This window comes from Melanerpes formicivorus, unplaced genomic scaffold, assembly GCF_026170545.1.
Source record: "Melanerpes formicivorus ecotype bairdi unplaced genomic scaffold, bMelFor1.0.p_v2 SCAF_1, whole genome shotgun sequence".
Lineage (NCBI taxonomy): Eukaryota > Metazoa > Chordata > Aves > Piciformes > Picidae > Melanerpes > Melanerpes formicivorus.
Window position 1 is genome coordinate 24900730 of NW_027142353.1, and position 19165 is coordinate 24919894.

General features: G+C 43.5%; 1 protein-coding gene across 1 annotated transcript in view; it reads right to left on the reverse strand.

Moving 5' to 3' along the window:
• Positions 1-19062, reverse strand: part of RASA3 (RAS p21 protein activator 3) — a 207188-nt gene extending 188126 nt beyond the window's left edge. Inside the window, exon 1 of the mRNA XM_068137253.1 lies at positions 18811-19062. The gene's annotated coding sequence lies outside the window, so the exon portion shown is untranslated. The remainder of the gene's footprint in view (positions 1-18810) is intronic.
• Positions 19063-19165: the final 103 nt, after the last annotated feature.

Consider the following 19165-nt stretch of genomic DNA (forward strand, 5'->3'; position numbering starts at 1 on the left):
CAACCCTTTCCCGTTAGCTGCTGGGAGGCAGGAGGAGTGGAAACAGAACAGCATACTGGACTCCACACTATGGCAGCTGGGAGATTTTGTCCTCATGGGGAATTCCTTACTGACCATTTCCAAGTGTGTTTCAATCCCCTGAATCAACTGAAAAATGAAGTCTGATAAACAAGAAAAAGTTGGTGATGAGGTACAAAATAATAAAATCATAGAATCATTTAGGTTGGAAAAGACCTCTGAGATCATGAAGTCCAGCCTGGGATCACTCTGCAAGTTGCTCCTCAGCTGCACAGGCTCTGCCTCCAGCCATAACCTCCTGGATCCATAAGGTCTCCAAGCAAGTTTTGATCAAGGTCCAGGAAGATATGAAAATTTGTATGTGCTATGATGTCAGCTGAATGACATCCAATCAAGAATTCAACAGATGCTAGCTTTGCAAGAACCAGCAGAGGCATAACACGTGCCAAAGGTGAGCCAGTTCACAAAACTCATAATACATATAACAGCAACACACAGTGAGGCCAGTCTGCTGTGCCACCAAAAGGGTGCATTAATCTGGAGGCTAAAATAATCAGGTCAGCAGTCATAAAAACAAGTACTTCTTGAGACTCATGCCAAACCAACAGAAATGCCACTTACATTCTTACAGCTACCATCCAAATAACTGATCACATTTCATCACGAAGAAACATGTTGCCATTGCCTGAGGCAAGCATAAAATCTACTAAGGAACAAAATTGGAACAAATCAGATCTTAAGCCTGAACTCGAACAACAACATTCCAGTTCCTGCCAAATTTTGGGTGAGGTGCGTATCAGGAAGGCAGATTATTCTATGGAATTTGTTACTTTTTCTGTAACATTTAAACTGTAGCAAGTAGCAACCCAGTATCGCTCTGGTCTTTTCAAAACAGGTAGGGCGGTCTAGGCTAATACACTGAGGAACACATCTCAACTTTATTGATTTATTTTGGTAGAAAGAGATAAGCAGGTATGTATATATGCATGAATATGTCCTTGCAAGTATTAAGAGGCAAGATAAATTGAGAAATACCACAGACAGAAATGAAACGAAGTAATTTAAATAGTGTGTTAACATGACACTGGCTTTGAAAGAATATGGTGTACAAGAACAAGGGAAGTAGAATAGAACAGAACAGAATTAACCAAGTTGGAAGAGACCTTCGAGATCATTGAGTCATCCAACACAATCTAATCAACTAAACCATGGCACCAAGCACCCCATTCAGTCTCTTCCTAAACACCTCCAGGGATGGTGACTCCACCACCTCCCTGGGCAGCACATTCCAATGGCCAATCACGCTTTCCATGAAGAACTTCTTCCTAACAGGCAGCCTAAACCTCCCCTGGTGCAGCTTGAGACTGTGTCCTCTTGTCCTGGTGCTGGTTGCCTGGGAGAAGAGACCAACCTCCACCTGGGTACAACTTCCCTTCAGGTAGTTGTAGACAGCAATAGGGTCTCCCCTGAGCCTCCTCTTCTCTAGGCTAAGCAACCCCAGCTCCCTCAGCCTCTCCTCATAGGGCTTGTGCTCCAAACCCCTCACCAGCTTTGTTGCCCTTCTCTGTTCATGTTCCAGCAAGTCAACATCCTTCCTAAACTGAGGGGCCCAGAACTGGACACAGGACTCAAGGTGTGGCCGAACCAGTGCTGAGTACAGGGGCAGAATGACCTCCCTGCTCCTGCTGGCCACACTGTTCTTGATGCAGGCCAGGATGCCATTGGCCCTCTTGGCTGCCTGGGCACACTGCAGGCTCATGTTCAGCCTACCATCGACCAGCACCCCCAGGTCCCTCTCTGCCTGGCTGCTCTCCAGCCACTCTGACCCCAGCCTGTAGCACTGCATGGGGTTGTTGTGGCCAATGTGCAGAACCCGGCACTTAGATGTGTTAAATCTCATGCCGTTGGACTCTGCCCATCTGTCCAGCCTGTCAAGGTCCCTCTGCAGTGCTCTCCCACACTCTAACAGGTCAACACCTGCCCCCAGCTTGGTGTCATCTGCAAATTTACTAATGGTGGACTCTATCTCCTTAACCATACCATCAATAAAGAACAGGATGGGGCCCAGCACTGATCCCTGGGGCACACCACTACTGACTGGCCGCCAGCTGGATGTGGCACCATTCACCACCACTCTCTGGGCTCGGCCCTCCAGCCAGTTCCTAACCCAGCACAGAGTGCTGCTGTCCAAGTCATGAGCTTGTATTCTCAGCCCAAGAAAAATTTTACTTGTGCTACAATCTCTTCTGTTATCAATATGAGTAGTGAAGTGTGACGACATTTTCTTCACCAGCTCAAAGGCAGACTCTAATAAAACAACCTAAACCATTCCTACAGTAAAGGCAGTGAGTCACTACAGCTACAATAACACAATTTATCTGTTTTCTAAAAGCAATGAAAAAGTAGCCTCAGCTTCTGTGAGTGCAGTAAATTAAATTGCTAAGGGATTACAGGCTAGTAGCATCTCTAGGACCAAATTCATCACACGTCTGTCTGCTCTAGAATGTCCCTGAGCAACTCTCCCATCTCCTTCCAATCTACAGTAGGAGTTCAGTGTGTTTTTTCCACCTCCTTGTTATATTTATTTCTCCCACCATTGTTGTTTCTTTCCTATTTGGAGTAATTCACAGTTACCACATAAAATTCTGAGCATAAATGAGTTAAAAGTCCTATAAGCCATCCATCAAAACCACGTTTGTTTTGCTCTGCAGACATTTGTGGAAGTGGTTGCCTCTTATTTCCAGTCTCTAATGCCCAAACCATTACAGTTGTGCCCACTGTTGCCTAAAACATGCCCTACAATATTTACATTGATTAGACATAGCTTTTAAAAACTAATCTATCCAAGCTGACAGGCAGATGATAACAACTGCCTCACAACCTTGACCAGCAAACAAAACAGAGCCATTATAACAAGACCTTTGCTATAACCAGTTCAGCATAGTTATAGCTTTCCTCAGAGTAACAATCATAGACTGCACATGTTTTGAGACAGGCCTTCTGTTTTCCCCATTACTTAATTTTCAGTTTGAAGATCTCTAAAATCAGAAAAAAACCCCAAACCATTGGCAGTTCATCACTCAAAGCAACTAAATGCCAGGACCAGTTGAAGATTTCCATATCAGCATTCATCTGATGTGCCATTCTTTCATCCTCTGCAGTGCTGAACAGGTACAGAACGGACAGGAGGAAAACACTGATTAGGAGCTACTTGACTGATGTGCAGCAAGCACATATTCCTGCATTTTGTAAGCAGATCTGTCAAGTCTGATGCATCAAACCCATTCAGCTGATTTGTCTCACCTACTCCAGATCAGTACTTCTGGAGCAAAAAAAAAGAGGTGTCTGCAGGGTAAAGCAGCAAAGGCTATGCCTCCCAGTAGGTCTTCTCACTGCCTTCCCCCCAGCACACAAGCAAAAAACAAACCATGTCAGAAAAGGTGCTTTCTAGGGTCACTGCCTTCCCCTGCAGCACATCTTGATCACATAATAGGCTATTGCTGAGAAAAGACATACAACTTAAAGAAGTGTACAATCACAGCACAAGCCAGTGCCTACAGCTTCACACACTGAAAAAAAATCAAGTTGGTAGAGGCTATAGAAAGCTTTCTGATTTCCCATGCAATTTAGGACAAAGACTTAAGATTGATGCAACTCATTAATCTACAAAAACCAAGAGAAGATTATTTTCAAACATAAAATACGTGTAAAGAGTTCATTAATTGTTGTTATAAAATAAAATACACAGGGAACAGGGCACTCTCTACTCATGCTGAACAGAAGCTAAAGGTACTGCTTCTGCAACAGGCATCCTCAGCCCCTGCGGGTTATTTGTGACTCCCTGGCACTTCATGTACTGTAGAGTGATTCCTGTTTGGTTCCATGAATCTAGACTGAGACAGGACATTTATTTTCTCCATCACAAAAAAAACTAAGCCTGCTTATAAGATCATTGCATGTTGTGACAAATGAGCATGAAAGACTGCAAAACACAAGTAATGCCTTTGTAAAAATTGCTCCCAAATCAGAAGAGAAATCCCACACCCCAGCCCTCCCACACCCCCAGCGAAATCTTGGTAAGTACTTGATCGTATTCCTTCCAGATGAAATAAAGTAGCCAGAGAAACAAAACATGGCCAATTTTGGAATGATCAATACATCAGTGCAAGGATTACAGGTTCAGTTTGTAAGCAAACTGTTTTAAGACTCGTGATCAGCACGCTAAACAGTGACCCCTAGTGTTGCTCGGTAGCATCTTTGTTTTTTTCCTAGGCAAAAATACCAAATAAAGCAGACTAGAATGAATTTCCCTTTATAGTGCAGGACCATATCAATGCTCAGCCTTTTCTACGGATGAGTGGAATGCACCTCATTCAAAAGAGAAAAGCAGCAATATATTTTAACTGAAGTAAAGCAGGAACCTGACAGGTCAATAAATTTGGTGGGATTTAACAGTTTAAGAATGGTTTAAAAAGTTTTGGTAAGTTTGATGGCAATGTTCACATTATTACTTACTACATGGAAGGAACATACAAAGGAAAATTTAGTCAGAGTCGAGTCCAAGTGAGTCACAAAGAAGCCACAGACACAATAGTGTAAGGAAGACTTTCCCCTCAGGTCATGAGGTTTACAGTATAACCCTTTGCTTTCTAAACACTTTATGAAGCTTAGGTGCACTTAGATCTTAGTCTCAGACTTCGTCAATGCTTTATGTCTAAAGGAAGAAACACAAAGAGTGAGGAGGTGTGGTGGTTTAGAAATTTCCCACTACATTAACAAAAGCACGGCTCACTCAGTCAGGAAGCAAATGGAAGCTATACTTACAAAGCAAAAACGACACTCTAGAATGGAATGCAATGAATATGTACAAATACACAGTATTTACAATATTATACAGGTATTTACAATCAGAAAACAGCACGGAACCTCCCCTGAACCCTTTCTGGTACCCCAAAAAGAGCAGGGAAACTGCTCTGCTCCCCCCTAACCCCCTTTTCCCTCTATAATTAGAAGAAAAGAGAAAGACATTAGGAGAACTGTTAGCTCAAAGCATCATTAGTGGCCTTATCTGCAAGGTCAGTAGCAATAAGATTCTCTCCAGACCAGCAAAGCAGCCAGGCAGACAGAGAAGAAGGAAAGGAATGAAGTGGAATGTGAGAGATTGATAGGATACATCTCACACATCTGGCCAATGAAATCAGTTTAGAACAATCTTTTGTTTTCCTTTTTACACCCAACTGTGAATTGTTTATATTTCTCCACTTTTTCTGCTTGAAATCTGCAGCTAACTTTTAAAGGCATAGCCTATAGCTGCCACAGGAGGCCTCTCCAGTTGAGTAATGAGGTTCAAACATGGCCCCCTTGTTTTCTAAATTCCTTATCCAGCCTAGGGACATGTAGATCAAATCTTAGTCTCAGAGCTGGCAAATGTTTATACTTAATGGAATAATCAAGATGGTTTATAATAATGAGCAGCTCCATGGATTAGTAACATTTCATTATAGATTCACAGAATGGTTTGTGTTGGAAGGGACTCTAAAGATCACCTAATTCAAACCCCCCTGCCATGGAGAGGGACACGCTCTGCTATATGAGGTTGCTCAAGGCCTCATCCAGCCTGGCCTTGAAAACCTCCAGAGAAGGCGAATCCATCATCTCCCTGGGCAACTTCTTCCAGTGCCTCCCCACCTTGATTGTAAAGCATTTCTTCCTAGTATCCGGTGTAAATCTGCCCTCCTCAAGCATCAGTCCATTCCCTCTCTTTCCCTACCACAACGAGCCCTTGTAAGAAGTCCCTTCCCAGCTTTACTGTCACTTCAGGTACTGTAAGGCTGCTATGTAAGGTCTCCCAAGAGCCTTCTTTTTTCCAGACTGAACAGCCCTCCCATTAAGCCTCATCCCTGGAGGTTTTTAAGGCCAGGCTGGATGTGGCTCTGAGTAACGTGATCTAGTGTGAGGTGACCCTGCCCATGGCAGGAGGGTTAGAACTAGATGATCCTTGAAGTCTCTTCCCATCCTATGTTGTCAGTTGCAAAGGATCTCGCTGCCTTGGATAAGAAAGGATCTGTTAGTCTCAGGTAAGGAATCTCAAACCTTGAGAGGCATCCCTGCTCAAGAGTCACTTAGTGTGCAGTCCAGCTGCAGTTCAGGGAGAGCTCCAACTGGGCCCATCCTGATGAAAATATTTTTACTCTGCAGCAGCTGGCTGTGAGTCAGCAGTATAGACAAGAGAGCTGTCATTGGTTTAGCTCTGCTATCTTGGTTTATACTTTTTTGCCTTCAAATTCACCTTTTTTCTGAGGCACCTCTACTCTCCTGTACATGACCCAGGATCTTTCCAGCTTGCAGATTCACTGCAGGGTGTGAGGCTTGCTCAAGTGTATCTGTCACAACTTTATAAGGCTCCATAAAAATCCAACTGAGAGAAGACCACCATATTGCTGCGTATTAGTTAGCCATTTCTCTTTAGCCTTAGTATTGTAGAGACCAAGTTTTCAATGTCTGCAAAGATCAAGTTTTCAATCTCTGGGTGAGAATTTGCGTATTATTTCACAGTTTATAAAGAATAAAAACCAAGAAAAAGCCATTGACAAAAACTTCCACTGGTACATACTATGGAGATGTAGGCGACAAATTTGTTGGTGACATTTTATTGTAACACCTCACTAAGGAATTATCTTCTTTGTGTAGTCAAACCTATTGTTACAAATGTGATTAATGTTTGTTCTTATTATTTATGTTTTGACATTATTGCCATAGTGCACAATGTCATGACAGTCTATCTGTTTTGTCAGTAGTGAGATCTACATTTGGTTCAAAGAATATTAAGTGCTGGTAAGCTGTTTGTGATGAGCCATTGTGGTGGTTTGGAGAGAAGGCCCAGCCTCCTCTCCCCCACAAAGAGGAAGAAAAACCACAGTTAGCCCAACTGGAGAAGCAGGGGAAAATGCTATCTTTTACAAGCAATTTGGAAAATGCAGGATATGTACACAATTTACAGTATTTACAACATATATACAGAAATGTACAGCAAAGTAAAATAAAACAATAATACAGGAACGAAATTCCCTCCTCTGGAGGAGGGTTCCCCCCCTGTACCCCCTTCTCTCCCCTTTTTTCCCAAAGAGGGTTAGAAAGAGAGAAAAAGAGCAGTTATTAATAAAGCAGAATATTAGTAGGCCTCATGCTTATCTGGTCAAGGTCGCTCTGGCAGGGAGCCCAGAAGCAGACGAGCTGGAAAGGGAGAAGGAAAGGAGCGAACTGAGGAAAGTTCCGACTGAACTCAAAACTTAAAGTTGCATTCTACCAATCTACCAATGAAATTCATTCAGAGTATCTGATTGTTTTTGTTAATATTCCAAAACATTCAGCCAGAGTGTCCCAGCACTGTCCTTTTTCTTAAAGGCACAGCCTCAAACGGCCACAGTCATCTAAGACCAGCAAAAGGGAGAGAACCAAGCCATATTTAAAGACTGGAGCAGGAGCATAAAAAGCAACAAGAGGGGAATCTGGAAATAAGTAGAAGAGAAGCTCCACATCCTAGGCACAATGGCTGCATAAGTAACATACTTACAAAAATGAAGCTATAGAAGAACTTCATGATATTTTTGTGCTCCATGAGAAATATGAAAGACAGAATGGGTGCAGGTCTCTCTCAAATCACTACAACTACCTCTCCAAGCCCAGATCCAGACACATGTAGCCATAACCACACATGAAGTTCCAAGTTTGACTTGACTTTAACCAGGTATTTCTATCTGTAAGCTCTAAATGCAGAAATAAAAAAAAGAATGAACATAATTTTTCAAAGAAAGACAGACCTCTTGTACTGTGTATTTTACATTGGGAATTATATAGCAATTTGGATCAATGGAGGGGTAAATTATATGAAACATTAGAAAAAATAAAAAAATCACTGCCTAAAACTTATCTTCATATATTTCTTGGACTGACAGTGAAAAATAAACTCCAAATGCCATCCTGCTTTAAAACAAAGAACAGAGAAAAGAAATAGAAAGAAAAAGCAAAAGGACAAGAAAAAAGAACATCATCATTTTCCACTTTGGAAAATTTGTAAAGTTTCAGTTTTCCAAAAGATAACAGAAATTTACACACACACAAACCCATCCACTGATTCTAGACCTGTACAGTAACACTAGAGGGCAGGAGAGAAGCTGTTCATCGAAAGTCTTCACATTTCAACAGCGAATCTTCACCCGGCTAAAGGTGTGCCTCAAGCCCCAATCGCAGGGGAACAAAATGGAAATAAGGTATTTCTATTCTTACAGACCATTACATTTACTAAAGGTTTAATTTTTATTCCCATGCACAAGGCAGCTCAAATTCAAGCTGAAGAAATTAGTTTGCAAAGAATTCTCCTTTCTCTAGCACTTGATTTTTAAACTGAAGCCAGCATCCCTCCAGCCAATTATTTCACTTATGTAATCTTTACTGATTTAATTAGTGTTTTATAAGATGTCTCCTCTTTCTGAAAAAGAATTAATTTTTTTTGACATATCATAGTAAATTGTAAAGAACCCTTCAGACCCATTGAGCTTCCTTCCCCATCTAAGTGCTGAGGACCAATAGGTTATGCCCTCACAATTAATTTACTTGATACAGGTAGTCAAGATGAACAGCCTCTTCTGGGTCAAAAGCATTTCTGATTGTTGTACAAAGAAGATGTGATCTTATATAGCATTAGTGAAAATTAGTGTCTTTGACTGAACAGTATCTCACAGAATCCCAGAATGGTTCAGGTTGGCCAGCACCTCTGGAGGTCTGTAGTGGGTTGGGAGACCAATTTTCCCACCACAGGCAAAAGACAGACTCAGACAAAACAGATTGCAAAAATGGTGGAAAGTTTAAATGGAAAAACAATTAAAGTTTTACAGAAAACCACAAGCACCATGACAAAGAGAGAGAGCTATCCCAAAACATACCCAAGAATGTCCCATCCCTACCTGAGGGTACACCCAAAACTGCCCCCCAGGACTCTTTCTTGCCCCACAGCCCAGCCTTGGGCCTGGGCAGGCCCAAGGGAGGCAGCTCATGCCATTTTACCTAGGCAGCGGCAAGGGATGAAAGAGGACGAGAAGACCCCGTGCTGATGTTTTATAGGGGAGCAGGGCATTGTGAGTGAAATACCTGGCTTCCTGTGACCACCCACTGGGCTGGGCTCCCTTTTGGGACCTCCCAGGTGTGGCCTGTGCAGTGGCATCTGGGCCTGCACGCAGCCTAAACCACCACAAGGTCATATGGTCCAACCCCCTCTCTAGAAGGGCCACCAAGAGCTAGTTGATCTGGACCATGTCTAGACAGCCACAACCTTCTTGAGAAACCAGTGCTACAGCTCCTTTACCCTCACAGGGAAATATGTTCCCCAGTGTTAAGATGGATGCTCCTGTGTTTCAAGTTGTGCCCATTGCCTCTAGCCCTGTCTGACCACAATTTTTTTTAAAAGATGCAGAGATACATTGCTGTTTGTCACATCACAGCATTTTTAAATCCAGCACCAAAACAATGAAACCACACCCAGTTTTGACCCTTAAGTTAGGAATTCATGAAGTAGCCAATGCTGTCTGAAAATGGGGGTGTACAGGGCCCCCCTGAACAAATCACAGACTCAATAGCCTGTCACAAGAAAAAGCATGCTCAGTTCTTGCTGCTACACAATGCAAGTGTCTAGGGATGCAAAATGAGGAGGGGATTCACAGAGTGAGCACAGATCTGTCAAAATGCAAATGTGATTATGCAAAACACCCAATGCACCTGCAAGAACAGTTGTTGCAAGCTACCTAATATTTAGATAACATGTGAGGTTTTGTCTTCTTGCCATGGGAACATGTTCCCTTTTATTTATTTATTTAGATATTTTTCTGCTAAAAAGTTTCCATGAAATGGTGAAGAGCTCCTCTGGTGTGCATGCTGATGCACGGTTCAGTATGAAAAGTTCAGTATAAGGACTGCAAAGTGATTAAAGCAGCTTTCTATCTGGGAAGACAAATAAATAAAACAAGTCTTGGCAAGAGATTCAAGGGATTAAGTTTAGTGTCTCAGTAGATTGTGATTAATTAAAAATACTCTTTTCATTCCCTGAAATTAAATTCTCACCCACTTCAGCAGAACAACAAAACTGTACATGCAAACAGAATCTGCAATACTGTTCTTGTCATGTCTTTGAAAACCTATATGCTTCAAAGCAACAACAATGATAGGAGTTAAAAAATACCCTTCAGAGGATAATGCTAGTGACAACAATAAACATGGGGAGGGGAGAAATGAAAAAAGGAAAAAAAAACCAAGCATTCCAAATATGCTGCAAAGCTGCTTTTCAAGGAAATAGAACAGAACAGAACAGAACAAACCAGGTTGGAAGAGACCTTCAAGATCATCGTGTCCAACCCATCATCCACCACCACCTAACCAACTAACCCATGCAACCAATCACCCTGTCAAGTCTCTTCCTGAACACCTCCAGCGATGGTGACACCACCACCTCCCCGGGCAGCCCATTCCAATGGGCAATCACTCTCTCTGTGTAAAACTTCCTCCTGACCTCCAGCCTGAACCTCCCCTGGCATAGCCTGAGACTGTGTCCTCTTGTTCTGGTACTGGTTGCCTGGGAGAAGAGACCAACCTCTGCCTGTCTACAACTCCCCTTCAGGTAGTTGTAGAGAGCAATAAGGTCGCCCCTGAGTCTCCTCCTCTCCAGGCTAAGCAACTCCAGCTCCCTCAGCCTCTCCTCATAGGGCTTGTGTTCCAAACCCCTCACCAACTCTGTTGCCCTTCTCTGGACACGTTCCAGCAAGTCAACATCCTTCCTAAACTGAGGAGCCCAGAACTGGACACAGGACTCAAGGTGTGGCCGAACCAGGGCAGTGTACAGGGGCAGAATGACCTCCCTGCTCCTGCTGGCCACACTGTTCCTGATGCAGGCCAGGATGCCATTGGCCCTCCTGGCCACCTGGGCACACTGCTGGCTCATGTTCAGCCTACCATCAACCAGTATACCCAGGTCCCTCTCTGCCTGGCTGCTCTCCATCCACTCTGACCCCAGCCTGTAGCACTGCATGGGGTTGCTGTGGCCAATGTGCAGAACCCGGCACTTGGATGTGTTAAATCTCATGCCGTTGGACTCTGCCCATCTGTCCAGCCTGTCGAGGTCCCTCTGCAGAGCCTCTCTACCCTCCAGCAGATCAACTCCTGCCCCCAGCTTGGTGTCGTCTGCAAATTTACTGATGATGATCGACTCAATGCCCTCATCCAGATCATCAATAAAGATGTTAAAGAGCACAGGGCCCAGCACTGATCCCTGGGGGACTTCACTAGTGACTGGCTGCCAGCTGGATGTGGCACCATTCACCACCACTCTCTGGGCTCGGCCCTCCAGCCAGTTCCTAACCCATCGCAGTGTGCTCCTGTCCAAGCCCTGGGCTGACAGCTTGGCCAGGAGTTTGCTGTGGGGGACAGCTGAAGCATGCATACTTATACTCATTTTAGCTATTTCCTGTTTTACATGTATTGTACCTCATGCAGCCATTGATTTGATTTCTTTATTAAACTGAAGGATGCAAGTGCCAAGGTATGACATTGTGGTGTAAGAAGGCTGCATCTGGCTGGTACAGTGAATTGAGCAAAGTAGAAGTTGATATCTGTATGTGATTTTTTTCAAACATTGCAAGTCCGTATTTCCTTAAGAAGCGCCAATAAATTGAATTTCATCTTAGATAACCAGAAAACATGCCAAGAATTTTGTTGTCTGTGCTAGTGATGAACTGCAGTGATGAAGATTCCTCTTTACAGTTAAGGGAGATGAGTAAAAACCTGTGCAGCTGCTCAAGCTACAGTCTGTGCAATGTGTGCTAAGTCAACAGATAGTTTTCACATTGTTCACTACCTCACTATCCCAAAGTCTAAAAAAGCAAACTCTTAAGCAAGTAGGCATATTCCTGTAATACACAGCATGCACATTTCACAGAATCACAGAATCACCAAGGTTGGAAGAGACCTCAAAGATCATCAAGTCCAACCTGTCACCACAGACCTCATGACTAAACCACGGCACCCAGTGCCAAATCCAATCCCCTCTTGAACACCTCCAGGGACGATGACTCCACCACCTCCCTGGGCAGCACATTCCAATGGCGAACAACTCACTCGGTGAAGAACTTTCTCCTCATCTCGAGCCTAAACCTCCCCTGGCAGCTTCAGACTGTGTCCTCTTGTTCTGGTGCTGGGTGCCTGGGAGAAGAGACCAACTCCCTCCTGGCTACAACCACCCTTCAGGTAGTTGTAGATAACAATAAGGTCTCCCTGAGCCTCCTCCAAGCTAAAAAAATCCCATCTCCCTCAGCCTCTCCTCTTAGGGCTTGTGCTCAAGGCCTCTCCCCAGCCTTGTTGCCCTTCTCTGGACATGTTCAAGTGTCTCAATGTCCTTCTTAAACTGAAGGGCCCAGAACTGGACATAGTACTCAAGGTGAGGCCCAAGCAGTGCAGAGTACAGGGACACAATGACTTCCCTGCTCCTGCTGGCCACACTATCCTCGATGCAGGCCAGGATGCCATTGGCCCTCCTGGCCACCTGGGCACACTGCTAGCTCACGTTTCAAATACACATCAGTACTTTTACTTGGCTGACCAAAACTATGCCCCAAGACACAAAGTTTTTAAAACACCAGAGCACATATATGTTGTATTATTTCTGGCTCACATGCATGTTCTGGTATGCTTCCTCCCTTCTCTGTGTCCAACTAGCTGACTGCAGTAGCTCCCATACCTTTAGAATAGAATAAACCAGGTTGGAAGAGACCTTCAAGATCATCGCGTCCAACCTATCACCCAACACCACCCAATCAACTAACCCATGTAACCAAGCACCCTGTCAAGTCTCTTCCTGAACACCTCCAGTGACGGCGACTCCACCACCTCCCCAGGCAGCCCATTCCAATGGGCAATCACTCTCTCTGTGTAAAACTTCCTCCTGACCTCCAGCCTGAACTTCCCCTGGCGCAGCCTGAGACTGTGTCCTCTTGTTCTGGTGCTGGCTGCCTGGGAGAAGAGACCAACCTCTGCCTGTTTACAACCCTCCTTCAGGTAGTTGTAGAGAGCAATAAGGTCACCCCTGAGTCTCCTCCTCTCCAGGCTAAGCAGCCCCAGCTCCCTCAGTCTCTCCTCATAGGGCTTGTGTTCCAAGCCCCTCACTAACTTCGTTGCCCTTCTCTGGACTCGTTCCAGCAAGTCAACATCCTTCCTAAACTGAGGGGCCCAGAACTGGACACAGTACTCGAGGTGTGGCCTAACCAGTGCAGTGTACAGGGGCAGAATGACCTCCCTGCTCCTGCTGGCCACACTGTTCTTAATGCAGGCCAGGATGCCATTGGCCCTCTTGGCTGCCTGGGCACACTGCAGGCTCATGTTCAGCCTACCATCAACCAGCACCCCCAGGTCCCTCTCTGCCTGGCTGCTCTCCAGCCACTCTGACCCCAGCCTGTAGCACTGCATGGGGTTGTTGTGGCCAATGTGCAGAACCCGGCACTTGGATGCGTTAAATGTCATGCCGTTGGACTCTGCCCATCTTTGCTGTGTCAAACAGTGAGCTACCATTATAGCATGCTAAATAATTTTTTTGTTCCAGATTGCTATCCTATAACACTGAGCATGAACACGTATACACCTGAGGTACCCCTCTACATCTTTCAGTTCTGGGAAACAGAGGGGTAGAGGGAGAAAACATTTTATAAAGGTCAGGCTGCTAAGTTCCACTACAAGGAGGACTCCATGGGATTTAAGGGACTTTGGAAATCTGGATACCCAGCACACAAGTAAACACAAAGGATAGGTTTCACCTCCCAAAACATCGGTATTTATTTTCAGTTTAGGTATTGCTATGAATGAATCTGTCCTTCCATCCTGAGACTAGGAGGGCAAGACTCTTCAACAGACTATTAACTTACAGATGTCAGAGATACTCTACAGCAAATGAGAGAATACTTGTTTTATCTCTACTGACAACAGAAACTTCTAGGAGAATGGAAAAATCTAGACTGATAGCAAAGCAAGCCAAGAGCATTTTATCTTCCTCCCTCCACATCTAGCTTGGCTCAACACCTTTAGGGTTGTTTTTTTTTGACTACGACTACATAGACATCACAAGAGGAGGCATATTACCTTGCATACTGACCAACATAATCAACTCAAGTGCCTCTCAAGAGAAATCTAAGGGATATAAGATGTAAAAGAAAATCTTAATGAAGCCAAAAATAACTCTAGGCTAAGTCTTACTTTTATGCTTACACAATTTCTTTAAATACACATAAAGAGAAGCCTAATTATAATCAGTAGTATAGCTTTGTAATAAAAGTTGCCTTTTGTGGTGCAAATAATTATTTCTTTCTCAGTATTCAAATGTATGCTGAAGGCTTGTGCTATTGTGAGCACCATGAAGAAGCAAAAGAAAATTGTATTTCCTTCCTTTCCTTAAAATGCTTTTCCCTTTGTTGGCTTCTGTGCAAGGATTAAACATCCTTTAGCTCATTCTTTGCACACCCCATAGCCATAATGGAGTAGTACTGCAGGTATGAAAGAGAGGAATCAGCACGGATGAGGTGAGTTTCCTAAAATTAAACTCACTGAAAAAACAAAGCCAAATATGATCTTGGTTGTTCTGACAAAATCAATGGGACTCACTCATCTCTGCTGCAAGGTATTAAAACCTGCTGCAGGGAACAAACATAAGTATCATGGTTATTCATTTTAGAAAAACCACCTAAACAACAATTGGTTTATATCTTCCAGCTAACTGTAGGGAAAAGTGTTCCACAAGCAGCAGACCCAACAAAAGATGGTTTCTTATGGACTGAGCCGGATGTCCCCACAAACAATTTGCCAAGCCCCAGCTTCAATTTCTCCATAATACCTTCAGTCCCTGTCCTCCTACGTCCTTGAAGCCTCCTGACACCTCCTCTGATTACAATTCTGAACCATGCAGACCCTCTTGGGATTGCTGGCAGGTCACACAGAACACATAGTTACCTAGTTGAGGCTGCAGCCTTTCTTTGGGGAAAAGGGGCACTTACCCATGTCTGCCTAATTTTTGCCACTGACTTTCACAAAATTTGTAGGAACTAACTTTGCTGTTGGAGACACCTGTTTCCCTGTCAAACTGAGGCCTGACACTGACTAACAGGATGAAAGAAATGGAAGAGACAGGACAGCTTTACCAGCCAAGCTAAAAACAAGACAGCAAAAAAGTTAAAGACAATCAGTTTAATTGCAGATTGCTTTCTTAGCAGTTTATACATGAAATGGTGGGCAGATTGGTGGGAAGATGGGTTGCAGAAAGTAATGTCATGCCTTTGAGCCTAGAAAAGACAATTTTTATATGAAAAGGTAAGAATTCTGTAAAATAATTGAAGAATGCTGTTGGGTGACATGAAAAAGCCAGTTGTTTCACTTTCCATCCTTCTCCACATCAGTGCCTGCCATGGATGCTCCCAGATGATCAAATTCAGCCTGTTTCCAGACTAGTTTTCTTGTAGATTGATTCAAAACTAAGATAACTAATTGATTCAAAACTAAGACAACACCTTCTCCCATCTCCCTGCCCCAAAGCTTACTCATGCTGCAGGCAGCAGACAGCAGGTCACACCATGGGAGCAATTCAGATATTCTGCCTTTGTGAAATTGGGATTTCCAAGGGCTGCATCCTGGCAGGTCTGCAGTACTTAAATATGGGGTTTGAAACAGGAATCCACATGGGTTTGGGGCTGAAGACATCAAGAGGAAAAGCTTCTAAATGCAGGCAGTAGAAGGTCGCATACTTTTCATTTATCTGGCAAAAAACATCTGAGCTAAGGGCTGTGTCTGAAATCTTCTACAAAAGATTGACACTTTCTCCCAGGCCAGATTGGGGAACCTCTCCTATTTCAACACATGCCTCTGTTTCAGAGACCTCACTTCAGTTAAAATACTCAAGCCAGAAACAAGGACACTTTTTCAATTTAAAGGAATTTTTTTTTTTCCATGTACAAACTCAAAGTGAACACACACACTTTAAATGGATCAGGTTCACAGGCACAAGCATTGAAATCACTTGGAGAGAGCAATTTAAAACCAGCAGGAAGAAGCTACATGCCAGCACCAGCATACAGTACCTATAGGTATTTTTAGAACAGAAGTAAGAAAGAAGCTTCTCAGTGTAACTATGCATACAGAAACCTCTACACAGTGAGAAAGTTTTAATATGACTGTGGAGCTTTCCTCTTCCTTTCAAGATCTAAGAAACCAGAGTGCAAATTTGTAAAGCAGTTTAACTGACATACTTTCAGAAGTGTGAAAAGTTATAAGCAGGAGATCTATCAACATCACACTCCTCAGTACTAATTCTAGATTTGAAAGAGAAACTTAGGTATTATTTGAAACTACATAACATTATTCCACCACCACCCCTTCCCATTCCCATATAAATTAATTTTTAAGCTACTACCATCAGCACACAAAGATCTTGCAGTTCACAGCACCATATATCAATCCTGCCTGCCTGCACACCTACATCCCTCCTAATGAAGGGACAAAACAGTGGTGATGAGTGGTGATGTCAGGGCAGCTTCCCATTGCAGAAATGGAACTGAAGCCCACATGAGTAGAGCCACTGGAGCAGCACTGAATTAGCCTCCCAGCATAGCTCAAACAAAAAATTCTCAGAGGTCCAGCCCCAGAAACAGCTCACTCTGATGAGCTGATTCTTTCAGAGAACATGAGAAAGCAGCACATAACACACAAACATTGCAGAGCAACTTGAGATCATGTACTCTGCTTTGACAATGTAAAGATGCTAACAAATAACATACTCTACACTTATTTCTGTGCCTGTTTCCTCACCTTCATAGAATGTTCGCTGTGCCATTCCAAGATCCTGCAGATCACAAGTCCTCTCTACATGTCAGACAGCTCCCTGTGACTATGGCTGCTCTTAACCGTTACCCATCTTCAACAAGATCATTTTCTTTTCTTCCAGCCCCCACACTTCCTGTGCATCGTTTTTTTTTTCTTCCCCAGCTAAGACTTTGACCTTAGGGGTTAGCACCTACTCCTCACTTTCATATTTAATTTAATTCAATTCATTTTTTTGCATTTCACAATATTTCAAACTTGATTCTCTACTGAGATATTTAATCCAAATGAGGATAGATCAGACTAGATATAAGAAAGACATTTTTACAGTGAGTGTGGTGAAACACTTAAACAGGTTTCTTAGGGAGGTGATAGATGGTCCATCCCTGGAAATATTCAAGGTCAGGTTGGACAGGGCTTCAAGCAACCGGATTAAGTCAAAGATGTGCTTGTTCATTGCAGGGGTGTTGGACTAGATGACCCTTAAAGGTCCCTTACAACTCAAACCATTCCATGATTCTACGGTATCTAAATTCACCTCATTCTCACTGAAAAATGAGGGCAACATGCCAGTTATGAGCAAATCACTGGCTTCACCACTTAGCAATTTCCGAGCAGTATCAAAATCTCAAACAGTTTCTGTCGTATGTAGAAAGATCCACAAACCAACAAATACACATGCTGTTAACAGCACTGATTTTGAAGAGATTTTAAACCCATAAGATGAGTGGACAAGCCAAAAGTTTCAGAGAGCTGAAGGTACAGAAGTTGAATTGCATCTTCTCTTCTGCCATGGAAGCTATTTGGACATCTAAAGGTGTCTTTAGGAAAGTTGAACATGATGAGAATGCTTACTAGACAGGACTGTTGGATCTAAATAAACCACTATCAAGAGGACAAGTGATCACTAAGTGATCTAATGGAAAGACCAATGAGGATTTTGCATTCGTCAGGATCCTGATTACCAACACATAAAAAAGTAGCAGACCTACAAATGCAGTTGAGTTTCAAAAAGGCAAAACAGATCTATGTTTTACTGCAGGCATAAAATGAGTAGTAGCTGTCTGTAGCACACGTTCAACAGTGAAATGGAAGAAAGAGCCCCAAAGAGGTAACACAGTGCAAGATGAAAATCTGACCTAACTATTAACAGGGTGAAATAACTGAATTCAAACAGTTTTACATCAAAGCACAGCTACTGCAAATAGATCAGGAGAGGGAATATGGATACATTTTTCTCACAAAGGTACTCTTTGCTTGCAGCCAGCCACCATCATTGCAGCCTTCTCTATGCTGTAACCCAGACACAGCTTTTCCTTCTCCATTACAGCAAATGCAGACGGTTGCTTGTCTTGTACCAGGCATACCTGCTCCAAAATCTATTGGCCAGTGCCTGAATTATTTCAAAGCAGGCATTTTAATGGTTCACACCATCTGTTTTCCAGTAGTAAAAGTTGATGTTTTCCAGGAGTGCCCTAGTGCATAATGATTCCCTAATCTGTGTGATATCAAAAATGACTGGTTGATAAAGGCAGAAAACCTCCTGACACATCATACTCTATCATTACAAAGTCTTGACATATTTTCACCTCAAGGCTGCAGCAGCTGAAGGAGAGTCTTATCACAGACTCACAGAAACATTCAGGTTGGAAAAGACCCTCAGGATCTCCAACTCCAACCGATAACCCTACTCTGCAAAGCTCACCCCTAAACCACATCCCCAAGCACCACATCCAAACGACTTTTAAACACATCCAGGGTTGGTAACTCAACCACTTCCCTGGGCAGCGCATTACAAAGCCTGACCACGCTTTCCCTGACAAAATTTTTCCTAATGCCCAGTCTAAACCTACCCAGTCATAGACTGAGGCCATTCCCTCTTGTTCCAGCACTAATTACCTGTACGAAGAGACCACCAGCCTCTCTACAACGTCCTTTCAGGTAGTTGTAGAGAGCATTCCCTCAGCCTCTTCTTTTCCAAATTAAAGAGCGCCAGCTCCTTCAGTTGCTCCTCGTAAGATTTATTCTCCAGGACCTTCACCAGCTTCACTGCTCTATTCCGCACTGGCTCCAGCACGGAGCCTTCACAAACCTTAGCCTCAGAACTGCGGAGAAGAGCCTCGGAGTAAATTTATCGGGGGGATGGGGACGGGTGAACTACGGCGAAAAGTATCAAGATAAAGCTGGGGGTTGGCCTCAGCCGCTCTAACGGTTTTCTCGCGCCACTAGCAGCTCTCAGTGCTCTCGGAACGAT